We start from the raw sequence: 22,475 nt of genomic DNA, 5'->3' as shown, positions 1-22,475 counted from the left end.
TGCAGAATACAAGAAAACCATTCAAACAACTGTTTTCTAGTTTTTATGGCATGAAAGAAATCATCTGGCTGTTTCTTCCCCCACTGAAGTGATAGCTTTTTGGAACTGTATAGAGTCAGCTTCATTTCATGTTTAAGACAATACCTAATCTATGGTTGGGAAAAATATCAACATGGACTAATTAATTAATCCACACATATCCACATGCTATACACACACATATACAATATATATATATATATGTATGTATATATATATATACACACATATATATGTAGTGCTAGAGCTGGAAGAGTCCTTAGAAATCATCTATTTAAACTACCTCATTTTACAAATGAGAACACTGGGAGCCTAGAGAAGGGGAATGATATGCCCAAGGTCACAGTTAGGAAGTTATGGAATGGAAAATAGAAAATAAGTCTTCTGATTCTATGCCCAGGGTCTATGAATGTCACTAATACTGCTTTTAAAATGAGCCCAAAGGAAAATCATACAATAAAGCTTCCTAGAATGTGGGGAAATATGACTTCTCTTTCTACCTAGAAGGGTAGTTTTACTTCTCACTGAATGCACAAATTCTGCATAATGCCCAGGACACGCAGAAATAATGACAGGAAAGAAGTAATGACCAGAGTGTCATAAGTTACTTGGTATTTTGTCAGATAGCTAAGGATCGTGTGGGAAATGAAAAGATACAATGTCTAATCAAAAGGGGTCAACTAGGAATCATTGTTGTAAAAGTTCTACGATAATTGGTTTACTTTCTTTGAAAAAGAATGCTTCAAACAATTCAGGTGATATGCTATCAACAAGAGGTGAAAATTATTCTTGACATTATGCTTGAATCTTTGTATAAATGCAGATACTTTTTGAGGATCTCACTGATCCTTGAGATGTGTGTGTGTGTGTGTGTGTCTGTGTGTGTGAAAAAGAGAGAGAGAGAGAGAGAGAGAGAGTCTGGTGGTATCAAATGGTTGCTCATCCTTTGCTCTCAAAGAGGATCAGTGATAGTATCAAACAGAAATTAATTAGAAGACTAAAACTTGAGAAAAGTGTTCTTTCTCTGGAACATTTAAAGAAAGCACTCTGAGGTTCTTCTCTCTTCTTTCCTATTGGGAATGTTCCCCATTTTTTTCTATCACAATAACACTGTAACATAGTGTATTTCACTGTCTCCTGTGAGGTACATCTGTATTATACTATATGGCTCCATAACAGAGAAAAATGAAATAGTAGAGTTGACATATAACAACCATACTCACTTTTCTGATAGTATTTGTGATAGTTTATTTCCACCTTAATCTTCACAGTCTTGATAGGTTACCGTAATGCTAAGGTACATCCAGTTTATCCTTGGTGACACGTAAAAAACGCACATCTCTATTTCCTCTAAAAGTGCACCATGACAAATACACATTTATATTTGCAGAAATCATCATCAAAGTAAAGCTGCTCTCCTAGTTGTCCCTGCTCTGTATTAATCAGAGAGAACATTCCTAGCCCATTTTCTCTTTATGCATTGAAATGAGGTTTTAGGACTGAGATCCTTGGAGAGAAAACACTATGATGTATTTTTCTAAATCTTAGAAATTTAGGAGAAAGGAAATATTGATCTAATGGGAACAGATGCCACCATAACTTTTATTAGAATATCAGGTACCATGGTCCCTATTCTAGGAAGGCAAATGAATTCTCCTGCAAATTTTAAGCCAATAAGAACCAGAAATTTTTTTTATTTGCTGTTTTTATAAGGCTCTGAAAGATTAATTGATTAAAGAAAATACAGGACCTTGGGGATCTATGATGAGAAGGTACTAATGATTCCCTAGCCTGACTTTTGCAAAGATCTCAGATGTTGAAGATGAGGGAGGAAATCCACAGAGACAGGTGAGTAAGATGCAAGAAATAAGGGGAAAAGATATGCAGTAGCAATATGCCAAGCCCTGTGCCAGACACTAAGGTTAAAAAGAGAAAAAATAAAATAATAATTGTTCTTAACAAGTTTGCTCACCACTGATAAAAGTGCCCTATGAAATTTTAAAAAATGAGATATGACCACACGTTTGTTATAGTCCATATTTTGTGTCATTTTTTAATGAATGTCTTATTTCACACAGGATCTTTCAAGCAGTATATTCTATTTTTCGCATCTTCCACAGCTATGAAATGACTCTCTCCTTGTAAATGCCTTCTTGGAATGTAGCATAGAATAGGTACTGAACCTATGATTTCGTTAATATATGGAATTTCCTGGTAAGGAAAACTCTTCTGCCAACACAAATCTTTAGAAAGTTGCCTACAGTACTGAGAAATTAAGTGGTTTACCTAGGGTCATTCAGCAGCAACATTCACAATACATTATTTCACTTGGATACCATACTTTACCTTGATCTGGACATCTTATTAATATTATTGATGCTTATTTTATCAGGTCTTTGGACAAACTGTTATTAAAGGATCAACATAGCTAACTTATAAAGGATGTATTTCCTTTTTATTAAATTATTTTATTTGTTTTCAGTGTTCTACAATCACTTCCATATATCTTAGAATTTTTCCCCTTCCTCCCTCCCTCCCCACTCAATCCCTGAGATGGCATACAATCTTATATAGGTTCCACACATACATTCCTATTAAATAAATTATCACCTTAGTTATGTTGTATAGAAGAATTAAAATGAATGGGAGAAATCATAAAATAATACGCCAAAATATAATACAAAAGAAAATGGTCTGTTTCGTTCTGCAATCCAATTCCATAGTTCTTTCTCTGGACGTGGAAGGCATTTTGCCTCAAGAGTCAACTGAGAATTTTTTAAGTTCTTGCATGGCAATGAGGTATTAAGTCTACCAGAAAAATTTCTCACACACTGTGGTTGTTGTTGTGTACAAAGTTCTCCTGATTCTGCTCCTTTCACTCAGCATCAGTTCATATAAGTCTTTGCAGGTCTCTCTGAAGTCTTCCTGTTCATCATTTCTTATAGCACAACAGTGTTCCATTACATTCATACACCACAACGTGTTCAGCTACTCCCCAATTGATGTGCATCCCCTTGATTTACAGTTTTTGGCCACCACAAAGAAAGCTGCTGTAAATATTTTTGTGTATGTGGGGCCCTTTCCCATTGCTATGATCTCTTTGGGATACAGTCCCAGAAGTGATATTGCTGGGTCAAAAGGTATGCATATTTTTTGTAGCCCTTTGGGCGTAGTTTCAAATTGCTTTCCAAAATAGTTGTATCAACTCACAGTTCCACCAATAACGAATTAGTGTTCCACCTTTCCCACATCTTCTCCAACATTTGTCATCTTCCATGTCATGTTAGCCAATCTGATAGTTGTGATGTGGTACTCAGAGTTGTTTCGATTTGCATCTCTCTAATCAATAGTTATTTACAGTATTTTTTCTTATGACTATAGATAGTTTTAATTTCTCCCTCTGAAAACTGCCTGTTCATATCCTTTGACCATTTATCAGTTGGGGAATGACTTGTATTCTTTTACATTTGATTCAGTTCAAAGGAGGTATCGCCTAATTGGCTACAGGGGATCTTTATATTTCTCAAGGACCATTTATTCATTTGCCTAGAGGTTTGGATCTATGCTAACAGAGAAAGTATTCATGCTGATGATATCACTGATTCTTAAAAATATTAAAATTAGTGATATTTTATTAGTATTTTAAATCATACAATTGAAGAGAGCATTAAAATGTGCAAATGATATTTAACTATTTATTTGTATTCTTTGTACAGATACACATTTTTCTTTGTGCATATATGTGTATTGACATATTTGTATGTCTATTCATACGTGTATATGTGTATATTGGCATGCATATATGTCTATACACACATGTATGTGTGTGTATGTATGTACTCATCTTTTATAACCTTTGATTCGAAAGGCCAATTGCATGGGATTCTCTTCTCATTAGTGGAGATTTATTATTCAATGCCCTGTGTCTGAAGGGTTGGCAGAGTTGATGACCTAGAGAAACAAGAAATGCACTCTCTTTGGGGTTCCAGTTTTGAGACAAAAGATGTAGTATTCCATCCTCTCTTTAGGGAAAGAAAGACTCTACCAAGAAATCTTCATGTAAGAGTAACTAGTGATCTCTGTGATATACTTATTCCCAGCTTGCTACAATAGAGACATCAGGGAATTTCTCCTGGGATGAGATCTGGGACTTTTTCTCTCTCTTGGTTGAATTGAGTTCTTTTGTCCCCAAAGTGAGAGTTCATTCACTCTGTTTATTGTCTGATATATAGTCACACATGCATTTTCTTTGATTTCTGTTGTCTATGAATTTTGGGTAAATGGGTTGGTTTGCTATTTGCTATGTGTACTCATTAAGAAACTGATCTTTGATGGAAAGGCCTTGAATACATCACATCTTCTTCACTATTAAGGGATAGTGACCAAGAATACAGCTTGAACCATAAAAAAAACATTTCCTTATACTAATAATAATTAAAGGAACTGATAGATTTCATTCTAGCCTGGTACTCCTTTCCTCTGAGGAGAGCAGGGTGACCAACCTCTGGTCCCAATCTCCTGCTTCCCTATCTGATAGGAATCAAAGTCTCCCTTGAAGAGGGGTAAGGAAAGAAGATACTAAAGATGTCTTGCTTCCCTGTGATCCATTTCTAAATAGAGTGATATGGGCAATACAAAAACATACCCACAAATACATGCTCCCTTATAGATAAATAGTGTAAGGAACTGCACTAAGTGCTTTACAAATATTATCTCATATGATCTTCACAATATCCCCGCAAGGTAAGTGAAGTCATTATCCCCATTTTACATGTGAGAAAACTGAGGCAGAGCAGGGTAAAGTGACTTGTCCAGGGTCTCATAGTTAGTAAGTGTCTGAGACTAGATCTGAATTCTGGTCTCCCTGTCTCCAATCATAGTGTTCTATTCACTCCACTAGTTGCCTCATTACATTAGACCATAAGCTCTCTGCACTTAGATATCAGTACCTTAATTGTGTTCATATCCCCAGTGACTAGCACAGTACTAGATATATAATAGGTTTAACAAATGTTTGTTGATTGATTAATTGTTCTTAGAAGGAAAGGGAGATTATGGCTAAAGAATTAGGATGTGGCATTCGAGTAAGAACTTGAGGGAACTGTTTAAAAATCTCTTCAGCCGTATATGCCAGCTTATCTGTCAATATTTTAAAGAATTTGACATTTTACTTTTTTTAAAGTATCTATTCTTTTTCTCATCTTTTGATACTTCATCAGCATCCTTGATCTTTTTCCCATCTTTCAATATACCAGACATTGCTTTACATGCTGGGGATACAAAGAAAAGCAAAACAGTCCCTGTCCTCAAGAGGCTCCCAGTCTAACGGAAGAGACACCTTGAAAATAGCTATATACATAAAAATTGTATATAGGGTAAATGGGAGTTAAAGATAGCCAGGGGGCTCACTATATACAACACTGGGCCTGGAATCAGAAAGACCTAAGCTAAAACCCAGCCTCATTCACTGATTTGTTGTGGGACCCTGAGCAAGTCACTTAAACTCTGTTTGTCTTAATCCACTGGAGAAGAAAATGGCAAGCCACTCCAGGATTTTTGTCAAGAAAACCCCATGGACAGTATTGGTGTGCCATGGTCCACAGGGTCACAAAGAGTTGGACACAACCAAATGACTGAACTACAACAAAATGGGAGTTAATCACAGAGGGAAGGCATTAGCAGTGAGTGAGACCTGGAAAACTTCTTGCAGAAAGTAGTTTTTGAAGGGTAATGAAAGACTCGAGGGAAATGAGGCAGCAGAGGGGAGGAGAGAAAGCATTTCAGGTGTAGAAGAGAGCCAGTGCAAAGGCCAGGAGTTGTACAGGTAAGAGGACTGGAAAACTAGCAAGGGATCAGTTTGTAAAATATTTAAAAATCCAGACAGAAGCTTTTCTATTTGATCTTAAAGAGAACAGGAAGCTCCTAGAGTAACAAGATCAGATATGTGTTTTATGAATGTCTTTGGGAAGCTGAGTGAGGGATAGACTGGAATGGTGAGAGACTTCAGAAGGGAAGAAATCAACCAGCAGACCATTACAATAGTCCAGGCATGGGGTGATTTCGGCATAAGCCAGCATGATGACTATGTAAGCAGGAAAAAAAGGGACATATAATAGATATGGGAAGAAAGAAATGATAAACTTTTGTACAGATTAAGTGTGATTAAGCATGAGGGAAGAGTTGAAAACAGCACCTCTAAGTTATGGGCCTGGGTAACTAGGAAGATAGTAGTAACCTCAATAGTAATAGGATACTGGAGAAGAGGGAAAGATTTTGGAGGAGAGATAATGAGGTTTGTTTGGGACATGCTGAGTTGGAGTTGCCTGTGAGATTTTTTAGAGATGCCCAAAGCACATGTGGTAATGTGAAACTTGATATCATGATAAAGGTTTGCTGTTGTCCTTTAATTGGTTTTCAGTCATGATTGTTTCAGTCTGACTCTTGGTGACTCCTTTTGGGGTTTTCTTGGCAAAGATACTGGAATGGTTTTCCATTTCCTTCTCCAGCTCATTTTACAGATGAGGAAATGAGGCAAATAGGATTGAGTGACTTGCCCAGGGTAACATAGTTGCTAAGTGGTCTTTGGTGTCGGTAGGCTGACTGGTCTGGAAATCACCACTACAGCCAGATCCAGTTATTCTGAAGTCTGCTACCATTTTTCTGGGCCCCTGTCTGTGCTGGCATGGCCTGCACTAGACTGTGCTCCTCTCTCACCCTAGTGCAACAGATCGTGCCAACCTTCCAAATTAGAAATTTGTTCCACTTCACCTTTTTGTGGGTTCTGCTGCTCTAGAATTTTAGAGTCATTTTAAAGGTACTTGAGGGATTTTGGGGACAGCTTAGGCTAGTCCCTACCTTTACTCTGCCATCTTGTCTCTGCCTAATTGAAATCAGGGAGCCATGACTACCATTATTATTATTTATAAAAGACTGAAAGATCATGTTGGATTAAACAGGTCTACTTGTTTACCTTGCCTGGGAGGGTTAGGCCACCTCCCAAAAGTATTCTCTTAAGGTTCTCACTGTGAAGGAGGCAGGTAATCAAAGCATATATAAAAGCCTCGATCACTGTTTTCTCTTGTGAGAAGATGCTTTTGTAAGACTTGTTGAGTAGCACAACAGAATTTCTATCAGACTATGTTGTCTTTTTAAAGACAACATATATATAGGTGATTCCTTATAGAACATTAAGGACAATAAATATGTGAGTGATTCCTTATAGTACATTAATGGACATGAAATAGTTCCTAATTTGTCATCTTCTCTTGTCCACCAACAAAATTAGCATTCTAGATAAACCTCATCAAATGAAGCAACTTTATTGATTTGAAATAAATGTGTGAGATCTGCCAGGTACTGGACTCTCTACTTTCAGCAAATGATTGGCAGAAAACCAATATTTAAAATTCAAAATTCAAACTTGATTTGGTGATTACTCAAGAAGAAAAAAATAACTTGATTGTTAAGAATAAATGCATAGTTATCTTTTAAGTTTTATATTTGAATGACTAGATTTCTTTGGCAGCTGATTATAGCCTACTAATTTCAAAAAATCCAAGGTAATATATAAGCATATGTTAGACATATTAATCTCCATAGGAAAAAAACAAACAAACTAAAGTTGACTAACAAATGGGTGAAAAAAGATAGGTCTCAGTGAAATTCTAGCATTAAAAGTATTGCAAAACTTCAAATGACATAAATTTTTGCATGCATTTCTCAAATAGTTACAACTGAATCAAATAATTTTTTCTATTTTTAATAATTATTTTCAAAATATCCCTGTAATATTTCTGCATTGTAGTTAATAAAATTTGGCAAAATTGTCCTACTGCAAATTAGGCAATGTTAGGGCTCTGTTGTTAATCATTGTTTTTAAACACCAAGAATCATCTACTCACAAAACTGAGTATAATCCTTCAGGAGAAAAAAAGGATATTCAGTGGGACAGAGGACCTTCAAGGCTTCTGGATGAAAATTTGACTTTCAAATGAAAGATTTCATGCAGAAACATATTCTTCATAAAAGAAGTCAGTTTCATCTGGAATCCACTATCTACATGCCTATATCACAACATTTATAACAAATCTGGTATCTGAAGAAAAGATACACACAAAACATGTTCATTTAAATTTCTGATTTTAAAGAAAGATTAAAAATTAAAGTGACACAAAACTCAAAAACTGTATTAAAAGTTTGAATATAAAACTGAGAGATCCGATTGGAATGTCTAAGGAATGAAAGCTCCGTATCCACCTGTGTTTAAAATCAGTAAGAAGTAATGTAACATTACCAACAAAATGCTTTCATCTGTTCATTTTAAGTTTTCTGTTTTAACGGTTAACAATATGGCACCCTAGCAAACCCAATGAACTATTATGATGAGGCATTTTTGTTAATGACTAAACCAAAAGATCAAATTTGCTACGTACTAAAGCCAATTGTTTTATTCATCAATATCTGGTCATAAACTTTGTGTGGACCACATACATGTTGAAACAAATACCTTGCTTACTTGTATGTAACCATACAAAATATTTTTAAAATATTTCTTTTCTTAACTTTATATTTTTCTGGCCATAGAAATTCACAGTGAAAACATTCCACAGTGCACATTGATGAAACCAGCCCAAAATGAAGGCTATATAATAACAATCCAAGTAGAGAAAAATATTTACAGAGTTATTGGAACATGCAACAATAACTTTTGAGTTGCTGTAGTGGATGCATTCCTCCAGTTTAGAGACACTCATGAAATTCTGATTTAGTTCCTGGAGTTAGGGATGAATTTTAAGGATTGGCAACAGGTGCAAGACTGTCATTTTGGTTGATGTTCTGGAAGCTTTCACCATTTATTTGTTCAGGTCATTGGGGTGATATGGAAAGAAGGGGTCTATTTGTCAAAGTTAAGGTGCTAGGGGAGTGCTTCCATCTAATTTATAGATTTCTGTTATACTAGTATTCTCCAATTTATGCTCTCTAGGTTCTCCTGTGTTCATATCAGATGTACTATTACGTAAGCATTCTCGTGTGAACCAGTCTGAAATAGAGAGTTGTTGGTCTGGACATTTGAGTTTTAATCAAGTCACAGCAGAAAATTCAGACTCTCTTTCTCCACTCTATTCTGGAACTTTCTAAGAATTTAAAACTTTGATTTCTGCAAAATCCCTTTGCCCCCTGTAGGTGTATCTTCTTCTACCTGATTTTCCTATTAACATTCTCTTGTAGATCAATTTTTCTTACTTCCCACTTCAAACATGTCATTCACAGATTCCTTGAGCCTCAGTTTTAAACAGACAGTTATTTTAATTCTCCAAATGGGTTCATATTTTTCTTATCCACATCTAGTTGATGCCAGCAAATTACCTATTGATTTTTCTTTTCTTCATGTCAAATACTTTAGTTACAGAGGATGATTCTTTCTCATTCTTGGTATTGCCTATACCAGACATTTTCAAATTTATTTGGCCTACTACTCTCTTTTCAAAAGAAAAAAATTAATCGACACTCCATTGAAAATCTTTCTTTAACCTTTTTTTAAATTTACATCATTTAAAAAATTATGTAAAATATTTTTAAATTGAATTACCTTAAATTTAACCATTTATTGTAAATTTGTGGGGGGTTTTTCACATTGAAATTTTAATGACACAATATTGCATCATGTAACCATATAGTATCATAATGTAAACAAGTCATTACATATACATATTCCTGTCAATGCTTGCTGGACTTCCCGACAATGTATTATACTACACCTTTGCCTGCCAACACTTTGTTGTTAAGACCTGTCAGTGGACTTGACTACTGATCAATTATAATGTGCATTTTCGGTGGGGTTTTTTTTTGGGGGGGGGGGAAGGGAATAATGTATTCACTATGACTCTAACTGTGTTACATAGATGAAAAATACTAATTTTTTTTCAAAATTTTCTTCTCTTCTTTCTTTAAGCTTCCACTGCCCCCTTATTTTTATTAAACACCCTCATCAATTGTACCTGAGACTACTTCTATGCCCCAGGATCATTCCAGCACCCCCAAGGGGGTGGCATTATCAGCTTTCAGAACCTATGGCCTACACTGTCACTCTCTTATGTGAACAGAGCTGACTTTTTTCTGGAGCTTCATATTAAATAAGCTTATGTGAACTAAATGTCTGCCTCTGGTTGTCTAAATTTGGTGTTAAACTTTTCTCATTACAACTTAATTCACTTCCTTCTGAGTTTCTCTAACTTGTCTTTACCATTTCTTGGATTTTCCCCTGAAAGGAAACCTGTGGCAAAAACTGGGAAATCATTTTCACTGTCTCTTTCTACAGGTCTCCCTTCACTGATCAATTCACTCTATTCATCACTAGCCTCAAATTCCTTACTCTCAGCAAAAAACTGCAACTCTGGACTTAGCCTCCTGACATCAAGGCTGGTCAAGTAGGCAGTAGAGGAAGTGGCTGAATAGTCTGAGATGGGGAGGGAAGTGGCATTAACCAGAAACTCACTGCAATTAGTTTCTGGACTGAGTGACTTCTTGTCAGCAAATCTCTGCAAGAATATTGGAGAAGAAGTGCTAATTAGAGTATCGGGGCCAGAAGAGGTATCTGGGAGCTAAGAGGATGTTTGAGTGCCTCCTTTAAGTGTAGTACCATTTGTAACCGAGAGTAGTGTGTTTTGAGTTGGGGGACAGCAAGTGCTCTCCAGTACCACATTCTCTTTCCTTGGTGCCATCTTTTCCTCTTTCCTCATTTGTAACTCTTTTGTACTAGTAGTACCTTTAGAAATATTAGTCCTTTGTTTTCTCACTGGACTATTTTCTCTTTTTGATTCTCCTCTGCTGTGCTCTTTACTATTATTATTGTGAGACTGTTCCGCAATTTCTGTCTTGAAAAACTGATTATCCAATTCATCCTCTGGGCTGCTTGGTTGTACTTTCTCTTGTTTTTTTGTTTCTTGTGACTGGCTGCTGTAAAGATGGAGGATTAAGCAAGACCCAGCTCTACTGATCCTTTCCGGATCCTCAAGAACCCTAAACGTGAAAGATAAAAGGTAAACTTAGAAAAAAAATTTCAGCCATATTCAGTTTCTCTTGAGATTTTATTATATTTTTCCCCTCAAACTTTATACCAATAGCCCTTATGTACCCTATTTTCAAGAAAATTTCATGATTTGGTCTATCATTTTTTTCTCCTGGAAAACTCCTTAAATTCTTTACCATATCCCTTAATTCCAGGACCCAATGTCCTTGGTGTTTTAAATTGACATATCAGAAACCAAGTCATTTTACACAGGAGATTATCCACTTAGAAATCTTAGTCAACAAGAATTAGCTGTTACATATAAGTCAAGACTTTAGGGCAGAGTATTCTTTAACTTCAAAACCGTGGAGAGGCAATTACTATTTATTAGACAAGATACACCGAGTAAAAACACTTTCATGAATAACTAGTCTTCTATTAGGACGGCTAAATAGGACTTTCCATTTATTATATATAACATCTTCCAAATAAATGGGTTTGTATGAATTTAGTCAATCATCTGTGCTAATTTAAAAGTTATACTTACTTAACAGATCGAAAAATGAATTGCACCGACACTAGGGAGTTCAGGGTTTACTGCTGAGTAGAAATGTAGTAATATTTTTAACTGAAAGAAGAAATGACACTAGGTATATCTATTTTCTTTAGATCATGATATCGGCCATTTATTTTGGTTATCATTTATCATATGCTGTTGTCTGTATATACCCATCAGACTAATTTTCCAAGACGTTTTTACTTTGCATGTATCCAAAGCAAAACTTTATATCATAATTGCCCATTTTCACATTGCTACTTTGTAGCTGAAGTGAAATTGGAACCCATTTCTCCCAATTATATTACACCAAAATGCTTTGAGAATGTCCACATGTTAATCCTTATTTTTAAGTGAAGTTTGGGGTTGTAATAGACTTAAACCCTCCTAACTCATGTTCAAGATTCCTGCTCATTCTGAATTTTCTGTGTTTAACTGGTGGAAGGGATTGAAAAAACACTGAGAAATCTTTGAATCAACCCACCAACTTTGAAACATAACTGCCACAAAACATCAGATTAAGAAGGATAATGATCTTCTTAGTGTTTGTTGTGTTTAATACTTTTCTTTGAGCTATTTAAGAATCTTCCATGTTTTAAAATCAGTCCTATGATTTTCCTAATGCTGCATCAACGAGTTTTCACATTAGTTCTTATTGTTTTCAGGTATTGGTTGGTATTTTCTATTTAGCCAGAAGAAAATCCTTCATCATGTCAATATGTTAAGACAACATGCTGAATGAAATATCCTTTGTTTTTGATCACTTCAACTTTTGCATTTTCTAACTTGTACATTTTAGATCTTTTAAGTTGTAGGTTCCTTAAAGGCAAAGATTGGTTGCCTTACTCATTTTTAAGGCCCTCATACTAGTTTCTTTTTTTAATATATGTTTTTTTCAGTTTTGAACATCTACATCCACAAGATTCTGAAATCCAAATTTTCTCCCCATCTCTCCCCTCCCTTCCACCCCAGGATAGCATGGATCCCAACCACCCCTTTCCCCAATCTGCCTTCCCTTCTATCACCCACCCCCTTCTCCTACTCCTTTCCCCATTTTTTTCCTGTAGGGCAAAATAGATTTCTATACTCCATTGCCTATACAACTTATTTTCCAGCTGCACGCAAAAAGAATTTTTAACCTTCATTTTTACAGCTTTGAGTTCCACATTCTAATTTTCTTCTCTCTCCACCCACACTCATTGAGACAGCAAACAATTTGATATAGGTCATGCGTGCATAGCCATGCAAAATATTTCCATAACGGTTCTAGTCCTAATCCTAGAAAGTCGTCAGCTTGGGGAAATATTGCTAAATTACATTAAATATTATTGAATAAAGAGATTACAAAAACTTATTAATCATGTAAAAGGCAAGGATAGCTACCATTTTAAACAGAATAAAAATTCAAATAAAAATAGAGCATGTAATCACCATGTCTCTGAAAACATAAATACTCCCCAAAAATCATGAATTGCTTTGGGATATGAGAATGTCAGGAGACAAATAGCAAAGCTTGATAAATTCAATGATACAGTAAGTTTTTAAAATTACTTTTCCCTTAATATTCTGTGATCCAAATCTTTCAAAGATGAATTGGTTATTCCATAAGAGGTATTTCCTTTGCTTTGGTAGTTATGGAAATGATAGGAAATATTTTTGAACTAGAAATTCAAAATATATAAAGCCTTGCCAGTAGGAATGTAATATTCCCTTTTCCAAAAGCAAAGAAACATGAGCAGATGAGAAAATTCATGAAGTCCAAAAATAAAAGCATTTTTAAAGTGTTTTAGTTAGTGGTGGTGGTGGTGTTTTTTTCAATGAAGCAGAATTTAACATTATAGCTACAACAAATATGATGTATTTTGAAATTTAAGGTTAGAAATGAATAGTCATTACGTATTAAAACAGCAAAAGAAATTAAATGATGAATTGTTGACCTAATTAGAGAGCAAAGAGAAAATAAACACCGAATTTGGAATTAATTTCAACATTAAACTTCACCCAATTCTAAAATCTTGTAACCAATTGGTTCCAAATATTTGCCAAATTCTAATTATACTTATGAAGATGTATAAATGTGTAAATATATTTCCATGCTTGCAAATGTATATATGTGTATGCATAGAACATACTCCATGGCCTATGTATCATATTCAAATAGATTATTCAATACAAATTCTAAAAAAAAAATTATGCTTCAGAGAAATTTCATCTATACTGCATACAATGGAGAGGAAACCTACCTATTTCTAAGCATTTACAAACACACATGTACGGAAACATCATTAAGAGCTACTAATTAATTTGAAACAGTTTTGTTGTTTAAAATACTAAGTTCCACCTTATACTTCAAATTTCTGCAGTAATTTTTTGTAACTATTTATAGACATTCCTCCGTAATAATGAATTAAAGACAGAGCCAAGAACTTCTGGTTTTGGAGATTTCCTGGATGTAACACTGTTGTTGTTGTTTTGTTTTTTTTATAAGAAATGACATAAAAATATTTTGAATACCTGAAAAAAAAATTCAATACCCAAATGAAAAAAGCCAAGAATGAAAAGAGCTGCTAGTATGAAAATTTAATTCAGAATTATATTTCTACAATCAAATTCTGTTACAGTAAGAAGAGATTACCTTATAGGATGAAGTAAATGAGACTTAAAGATTAGTCTCCAGGTCTTCTGATGTAGCTAGTGGCACAGAAGGAGTAAAGGGGAAATTGCAGTCAGCAACAAAAAAGAGTTTTGGAGAGAAAAACAAACAAACAAATAACCTGAAGGTTTGTAATGGAAATCAAGTTAGGATCTTTTGCTCTTTTTGTTTTACTAAAAGTGCCTCTGATAGAATAATGTGATTGGAAAGGGTCTTTCCCATTTATTGATGTGCCTGCACATTGTGGGAAGCTTGATTAGGGGAGTTGTTTTGTAGTAGGGTCCCAAGTACTTTCTGTTTTTTCTATTGAGGCACTGAGGCTTATGCCCTCTGGCTCAAAAAAGTGAAAAAATACTCTGAGCTCTGAGGGTGAGGTTTTTCTTTGGGGCTTACTTACTGGAAGTGTTTCTTTGGCCAGAGAGACTCTGGGAAGCTATTAAGGACCCCCCACCCTCTCAAATCCCCATGTAAGTATGCAGTGGTCTAACATTTTGGAAGCATGTTTGTTGACTTGATTTCTCTGTATTTTCTCTGAAATTTTGATTTTGATTTTCTCTGATACCTGTACTTGATTAAAATGATTGTTAACCCCTTGAAAGTTGCTTTCCTTTTATGAATATAGATATAAGAACCTGTGGTAGCAGGTCCCCCTGTGTATGTTGGGGTGCTTACTGATACAGGGTTGTTATACAGCAAACCACTGTAAATCAGAGGTTAAGAAATTCCTCAGTGTGGATTTATGAGCAGTGCTAAGAAAAATAAGAACACTGACTATTTCTACTTAACAGAATTGTAAAGATCTCAAAGAGTGATCTAATCTAGTATTTTCAAACTCAAACAAAAATGGGGTAATTTTGTTTTGTCTTTCCCAACACATCTTAATCAGGTTCAGGCTGTATTCTGCAGATGTTTGACAAGTAGTGAATTAATCAGTTACCTGAAAAATTAGCTCTATTAATTATGTTAGGCTGAAATTTGCCTTTTTCTGACTTCCAGCCATAAGTACAAGTCCCGAATAAATTGGATACATATCGTACATAATAACTCCTTCAGTATTTAAAGGCTGTATGGCCTTTCAATGTTAAAGGATGCTTTCTTTCCCATCACTTGTAATATGTGTGGAGAATGTGAAGGAAGAAAGTTCTAGGGTGTCAAGTTCAACTAGAGAGACAGATCTTTAGAAAAACACAAACCAATACTGGGTATTTATGTTGTGTTTTACTTTTACTTAAGTTGTTAAACTTTCCCCAGCTACACTTTTATTTGGTTCTCATTGCCCTCTGGAGATTTAGGGACCTGTGAGTGTGATACCTCTGGCCTAGAGTGCTCTGAGATTAAGCATCAGAGGTGGTACTTAAAAAACAGGTCCTTCTGATGGGGTGCTTGGGTGTATGTGCTTGGGCCCCAATTCCAAAATCACATTTTTCTTTAAAAATCATATTTCTCCGTAACCTCAAAATACTATCCCAGGCAGTTTCTTCCCAGCCCAAGGACACAATCTGCTCCAGTAACAAACTGTTATCTCCCTTCCTGATACAGTAGCTAGCTGCACCTGTAGAACTCATTAGTCTGAACCAGCTGCATACTGGCTTCACTGGGCCATAATGACACTTACTACTGGTTGACCAATTATACGTATCCTAGATTTAGACATACATATACTCCCTTACATTTATCTTGTCTAACAATACACTGATGAGAGAAACCTGGTTTTTCTGAGCCAGCCTTGACCACTAATTGACTTAGTGACTTTCCAGCCTAAAACCACACCACTAGGTAGCTCCACCTTGGGCTATTTCCCAATGAACTCTGGGTAAAATGCCTGCACAGTAGATATCAAAAATGCATGTTCCTTAAGAACTGACCACTCCTTAACCACTCCTTAATCTCACTCCAAAGCACCTAGTTAGCATATTTTTCACATATTTCCTATATAGTATCCTGCCAGGCCTAGAGGCCTGAGGGCTACCCGAGTCTTACCTTACACCTATCGCAGGTCTTCGGCTGGCCAAACTGGATAAAAGTATGAGAGAAGAGACTTTCCGGAGTCGAACAAGGGTTAGGCTTTATTCAGGGTCTCGGTTACATGTGCAGGGGGAACTCTTCCTTAGGAGCGAGGAAGAAATCTCCCAAGGAGGCAAAGATCTTACAGTAAGAGATTGGAAGCAGAAGTGTAAGTGGGGAGAGAGGAGAGAGGGAGAGCGAAGAGAGGAAAAGGGAAGAGGCGCCTTCTGTCCTGTAAGGGCCCCTCCCGCGCAAAGAGAGCCTTCAGGCTTTCCTGACCCTAATTAAGCTCTCCGGCCGCGTAGTTTGCACCTGAATACCGTGCCTGTTAGATAACAATAGGTGTGCCCAGATCCAGGTCAGTCTCGAGGGCGGGGATGCTCCTCCCATCACGTTTCTCACAGGAAGAGGCGGAAATACACGAGATAGCTCGGTCTCACTCCTCGATTCCCTGCTGTTTTCTGGGGGGCCTCATGAGAACTCTAAGATTTAGAAGTTCCCACCTTTACCCGCCCGAGACTGTCCACATGGAATTGAGCTTCCATCCCCAACAGTATCCTGTATAAACTTTCCCTGTACCCCTCTAAAGTTGCAAGTTCCCTAAGAACTCTTACCTGCGGAAAAGTGTAATTAATCTTTACCTTGATTTCAACAATGCTTGAGTCCGTGAATTTCTTTCAAGCGGCCTTCCTGTGGTAACCTGGTCCCCTCTTTCCAGCCCTCATCATATTTTTAGCACTCAGTGTGGGACACAGTCTGAGATCTCAAGCATTCTTCAAGTCGAGAAGATTCCCCTCTCTTCCCCTTTCCCTTAAGCTTCCCAAGCTTTTCTCTCCCCCTCCTCACTCTAAAAGGTTCATCCCCTTAAGCACTTAGGAATGCTTACTGTGGTTTGGATGGAGCCTTTGATAGGCTCTGGCACTATCCCCCTGGAGACAATGAATGCATTGTGGGGATTTGTGTAGGGTTACTTGTTCTTGGGATGCCTTGAAGCAAGCATATAAACTATAGGTGTTGTATTCCCCTTCCCCCTCTAAACCCATCTATAAGGCTTACAGGCAAAAGGATGGGCCAACTCATTCCCCATTCACCCCTAGCAAACTAACTCTCTCAGACCATAAAGAACATGTTAACTGGCTTCCCCTATATGGTCGGGAGAGCCAAGTCAAAGGTCTGATTTGTGCAGAGGATTTCTGACAATACCGTCTGAGTTTTTGTATTCTTCTTTTCATTGTCTGTATAAGTTTTGTGAGTGTGTTAATGCAACCAACTCCACTACAGCTGGACTTTGGAATGCAGTTATCTCTTTTCCTCCCCCTCTTCCCCTCTCTCTAATTGCAGCAGCATCAAAGGAGCAGATTGACAGGAGAGAGAAAGAGAGGAACAAATCTTAAACTACTTAGTTTGTATGATTGCTAAAGGCAGTTTCATATCAAAAATAGAAAGAAATAAGGCATGTGCAGTTCTAAAGGGGCTTTAATCAGAGACCACCAGAAGAAAGTAAGAATATAGGAAGGATAACTGCTTGGGGACACAGTTTAAGGAAATCATAAAAAGTCTTAAAATTTATGGAAAGTTGCTGGCAAAATTATCTCTCTCTCTTTCTACCTTCTAACCCTGGCCAGGTTGTGAAGATGGGCAAAAAGACAAGGAAGAAATTGGGGACATTTATCCCCTCATATCAGAAATGCAGATTGACTAGCATTTAATCATTTCATGTCTCACCTAAAAGAAAAAAGTTTCTGTGTAATGGGAAACAACCAAAAGGCAAATATATTCTGATCATATTTGAAGTGAAATGTGTTACTCCTAATTTGATGTTTAAGATAGGTCAAAATTTATTATACTATTTGGCATTACAGCAAATTAGGAAAATGCATAGATTTGGGGAAAAAAGGACACTTCAGAGACAAAGCTTTGAATACTCCAGTAGAGAGGAGGGGACTAGGTGCCACTGGATCTTTTTCCAGAGTTTCCCTCACTTTGACTGGCAGATTCATGGTCCCATTTCAAAGAAATTGTTAAGGAGTAGACACAGAAGTGAAGTTTACTTGAGTAAAAGAACCATTAAGATCTTTCACACTGTAGTCCTGACTCTGACCACCAGGCTAGGGCTGCAGTGAATTGTTAGAAGAGCTAAAACAGGGGCCCAGGGCTGTTGTCAGTGGAACCCCATTATAACTGCTATGCCTCCCCCTCTTTTCTTTTACCAGGTGGGGAAGGATAACTCAAATTCCCTATTATTCTTTAGATCAAGTCTTCCCTTGATCTGATCTGTGATGAGAGCAGTTAACAGAATCTGCTCAAATGTTTTTAGCCTCCTCAATTACCCCCCAGAAATTGAATTCAGGTGCTGGACTTCACAACCTCTCCCCACTCCCTGGTCCTTAGTTCCTCTTTCTCCCCCTTCCCAAATCCCTGACTCCCCCACAACCAGGCTCTGGTGGAGGATGGACCAGAGCAGTACAAGATCACAAGCCAACCAGCCTCTGCATTTGGTAAGGCCAATGTTCGATTAATAATTTTTACATGTGATGGTTTGGAAAATGCACTGAATGTCATCTAAACTTTGTTTTTTTGTGTTATTATTGTGCTTCTACATTGCAGTAAAATTCTCTTCTATTGTAAAAATTGAATGACTGTGATCCAGAAATGGTGTTAGATAAAGCAATTTTTAATCTGAATTTTGTTTAAATTAAAAGATGTTGGAAAAATTTTGTAAAAATCAGTTATGTTACTTTATCAGCCTTGCTAACCCTGCCTTATAATATTTTGTAACTGCCATTTAGAAAACCAGGTGTTTTCACCTTTGCCTGTAAGAGAGGGTACAACTAAAACAATTTTGATGTCATTTATGAAAGTTGTAAGATTTTTGACTAAGTTATTTGGAATTACTGTTTTAATGCTGAAACCTAAAATTTTACATTGATTACTGCACATACAAAGGAGGGAATTGAGTGAAAACTTTATTTAGATTTTTTTCTGTCCATTCAGAACAGTCCTCCTGTATGTTGGCAGGCAGGAGCAATAGCACCACTCCCCTCATCTCCTCCTGTCTCCTGGAGTCCATGCCAATTCCTCTTATTTTTCAAACTTACAAAGGCTTCTGGAAACCATTCATGTGGACAAGGTCATCAGTTATAGGAAAGGAACTTGTTTGGGTTATGTAGTTCTTAAATGATGAATATAACTTGCTCAGAGTTGTAATAGATAGAAAGGATTTTTAACAATTGACTTTTACATCAGGACAAGTTTTAAAGTTGAGAAGGAAAAATCTTAAATGGAATCCCTGATGTGTGTGAGTCCTGGTAAATCTTTATTGTTTAATGCAACTTCATGAGAATAAAAATAACTGTATCTGACTCTAAGCTGTGATTAGTGAAACTTGCTGTTTAAGGTAAAAGGCATTTGGGACCATAACTATTTTTGTTTTGAGTTTGAATTTTGGTATAGTTGTCTGAATTAAATCACTATCTGAGAGAAATGCCACAAGCTACTCAGAGGGAATGTGATCCTGTACTGTTAACAGATGAAGTTTGGATCTAGAAAGAGACAATTGTAGCCCCAATCTAGGACAGGATCTCCCTGACTCAGTTTCCCCATTGTGTTCCCTTAAAAATGAATGTTTCCCACCTGACTATTCCTGATTCTGGCTATGAAACAGATACTACATGATTGGAGAATTTCACTCTTATCTGAATTCAAACAGAGTCAAGGATGTTTTATCTTGTCATATGTGATATGCCATATGTTCCTGCATTTTTCCTTCTATAGCAAATTCCCATGATCAATAGCAAGTGACGAGCAACATACATGAGCTTTTTTGTGTAATCTTTCTGTGAAATCAATTATTTTTACCTATAACTAGAACATATGCAGAAATTTATGTAAACTACTTAAGGTTCACCTTAAAATGTTCCATTGTTTAAAAGGATATTAAAAATACTATTTTCTGTGATCAATCTCTTACTGTTATCAGTGTGAGATTCCATTACAACACCTTTTTGAATAAAGCATTTTTGATATCTAGGAATTCTACAGTAACTAAGAATTTAGTTTGTTATAATACTTTGGGAATTCATATTACTTAAGGACATTTTTATAACAACTAAGTTTTAATGAATTTAATTTTAAAGGTTTATTTTTGCTTTAAGGTAAAAAGAGAACTATCATTTTAAAAGTTTTCAACTAATTTTCTTTGTAAAAGTTTCGTGACTCTTAACATTAGGCTAAATTTTAAACTGTTTTAAAATAAAAGGAAATACTTTTAGAAGAAAGGTTTGAAAAAGAAATCTCTCTTATAAGGCCTACTTAATTTTCATTTTCAAGATAATGTATTGCTAAATTAATGTAATGATCTATAAAGCAAAAGAGATCTTGCTATTTTGATCTGAATTTGTAATCATTCCATGGCCCAAGCAAGAGTTAAAATTAGTGTTTCAACTTATTATATGTAAAAAAACAACAACAACTTAATTTCTAAAGCTTCTCTTTCAGAGTGAATATAGTCAAAGAAGGATAAACAAGACTGTGAAAAGATGTATATCTATTCAGTTGTGAGGTTCAAGTTAGAAACCTCTTTTGTTTAAAGCAATACAGCTAAGTTAGTGAAGAGTAGTAACTTGTGAACTATCTTGTGTATGGTAGAAATACAAAGGAAAGTGAAGCATTCTGAATAATAGATTCAAAAAATTTGGAAAGAAGAAGATTTTGTTAAAAATATAGAAAGCAGACTAGAAGGTTTGGAGCAAATGGCGGTCATCCAAGCCTCTCATGTCCTTGGATAGTTACTAAGTATGTTGAGAGGATGTGAAGAACTTTGGCAGTATTCTCACACTCATTCCACTTCTAGTCATTTTCTCCCTACTCCTTTTTGGTCCTTGCTTGTTTGATCCCTTTGCCAGATTTGTGCCTTCTAGGTTCAGTGTCATCCACTTGCAGATGACAGCTCAGGCTGGGTACCATTCTCTCTATCCAAGAGCATGACCAGTCACCCTCTGAACCTGGCATCAGCCAAATTCCCAACATGGGATACAGGCCCAACCCCTTGAATGGCAGAATCCTGTAAGGCAGGGACAGTTCTATGTCTGCTCTCAGTCTGAAGCAGTTTCAGAAGCTGAGACTTCACCTCTTATCCCCAAAAGATTTTGAGTCCCATCTGTTTCAGGGAAGAATGATGATGAGCTTGGGTGCATGTCCTTGGACCCCAATTCTAAAATCACATTTCTCTTTAAAAATCACATTTCTCCCTGGCTCGAAACACTATCCCAGGCAGTTTCTTCCCAGCCCAAGGACACTGCCTGCCTCAGCAACAACCATTATCCCCCTTCCTGATACAGCGGTCAGACCTATAGAACTTACCAGTTTGAAACAACTGCAAACGGGGTGATCTGGTTGTGCACTGGGTCATAACGACATTTACTACTCACTGACCAATCATATGTATCCTAGATTTAGACACACATATACTCCCTTACATTTATCTTGTCTAACAAGACACTGATGAGAAAAACCTGGTGTTTCTGAGCCAGCCTTCGCCACTAGTTGACTTAGTGACATTTCAGGCCCAAAACCACACCTCCAGGTAGCACCCCCCACCTTGAGCTATTTCCTGATGAACTCTGGGTAAAATACTGCACCACTTAACCACTCCCTAATCCCATCTCAAAACACCTAGCGAACACATTTGTCACGTTTCCTTTATAATATCCTGTATAAACTTTCCCTATACCCCTCTAAAGTTGCAGATTCCCTAAGAACTCTTGCCAGCTGAAAAGTGTAATAAATCTTTACCTTGACCTCAACCATGTTTGAGACTGTGAATTCCTTCCAGGCAGCCTGTCTCTGGTACCCTGATCTTTGCGGGGATATCAACATCTCCCCTTCCAACCCTCATAACTTCCTTGCCTCTCTATTCATTACAACACATGGTATCTAGGGGGAGTACTAAAGCTTCTTTCTTTTTTAATACTATGTGTAGAGGAAGATCATTGATGGTAAATTGCATTAAATATATCTAGTCAGAAAAGTCAGTATTTTTGGAAATGTTCTGAGAAAGCCAGATTTAGCCAAAAGTATTCAAGATCCCCTATATAGAATGCAAAAGAGCTTGTCAAGAAATACTGATGCAGTTCCAAACTACTGCCCTGCCTTCGAGGCTCTCTCCCCTCCTTGACCCTACTGTGGCCACCCACAGTCACACAAGTCCACATACT

This window comes from Notamacropus eugenii, chromosome 3 (assembly GCF_028372415.1).
Source record: "Notamacropus eugenii isolate mMacEug1 chromosome 3, mMacEug1.pri_v2, whole genome shotgun sequence".
NCBI classification, from domain to species: Eukaryota; Metazoa; Chordata; class Mammalia; order Diprotodontia; family Macropodidae; genus Notamacropus; species Notamacropus eugenii.
This window is presented reverse-complemented; position numbering follows the sequence as displayed.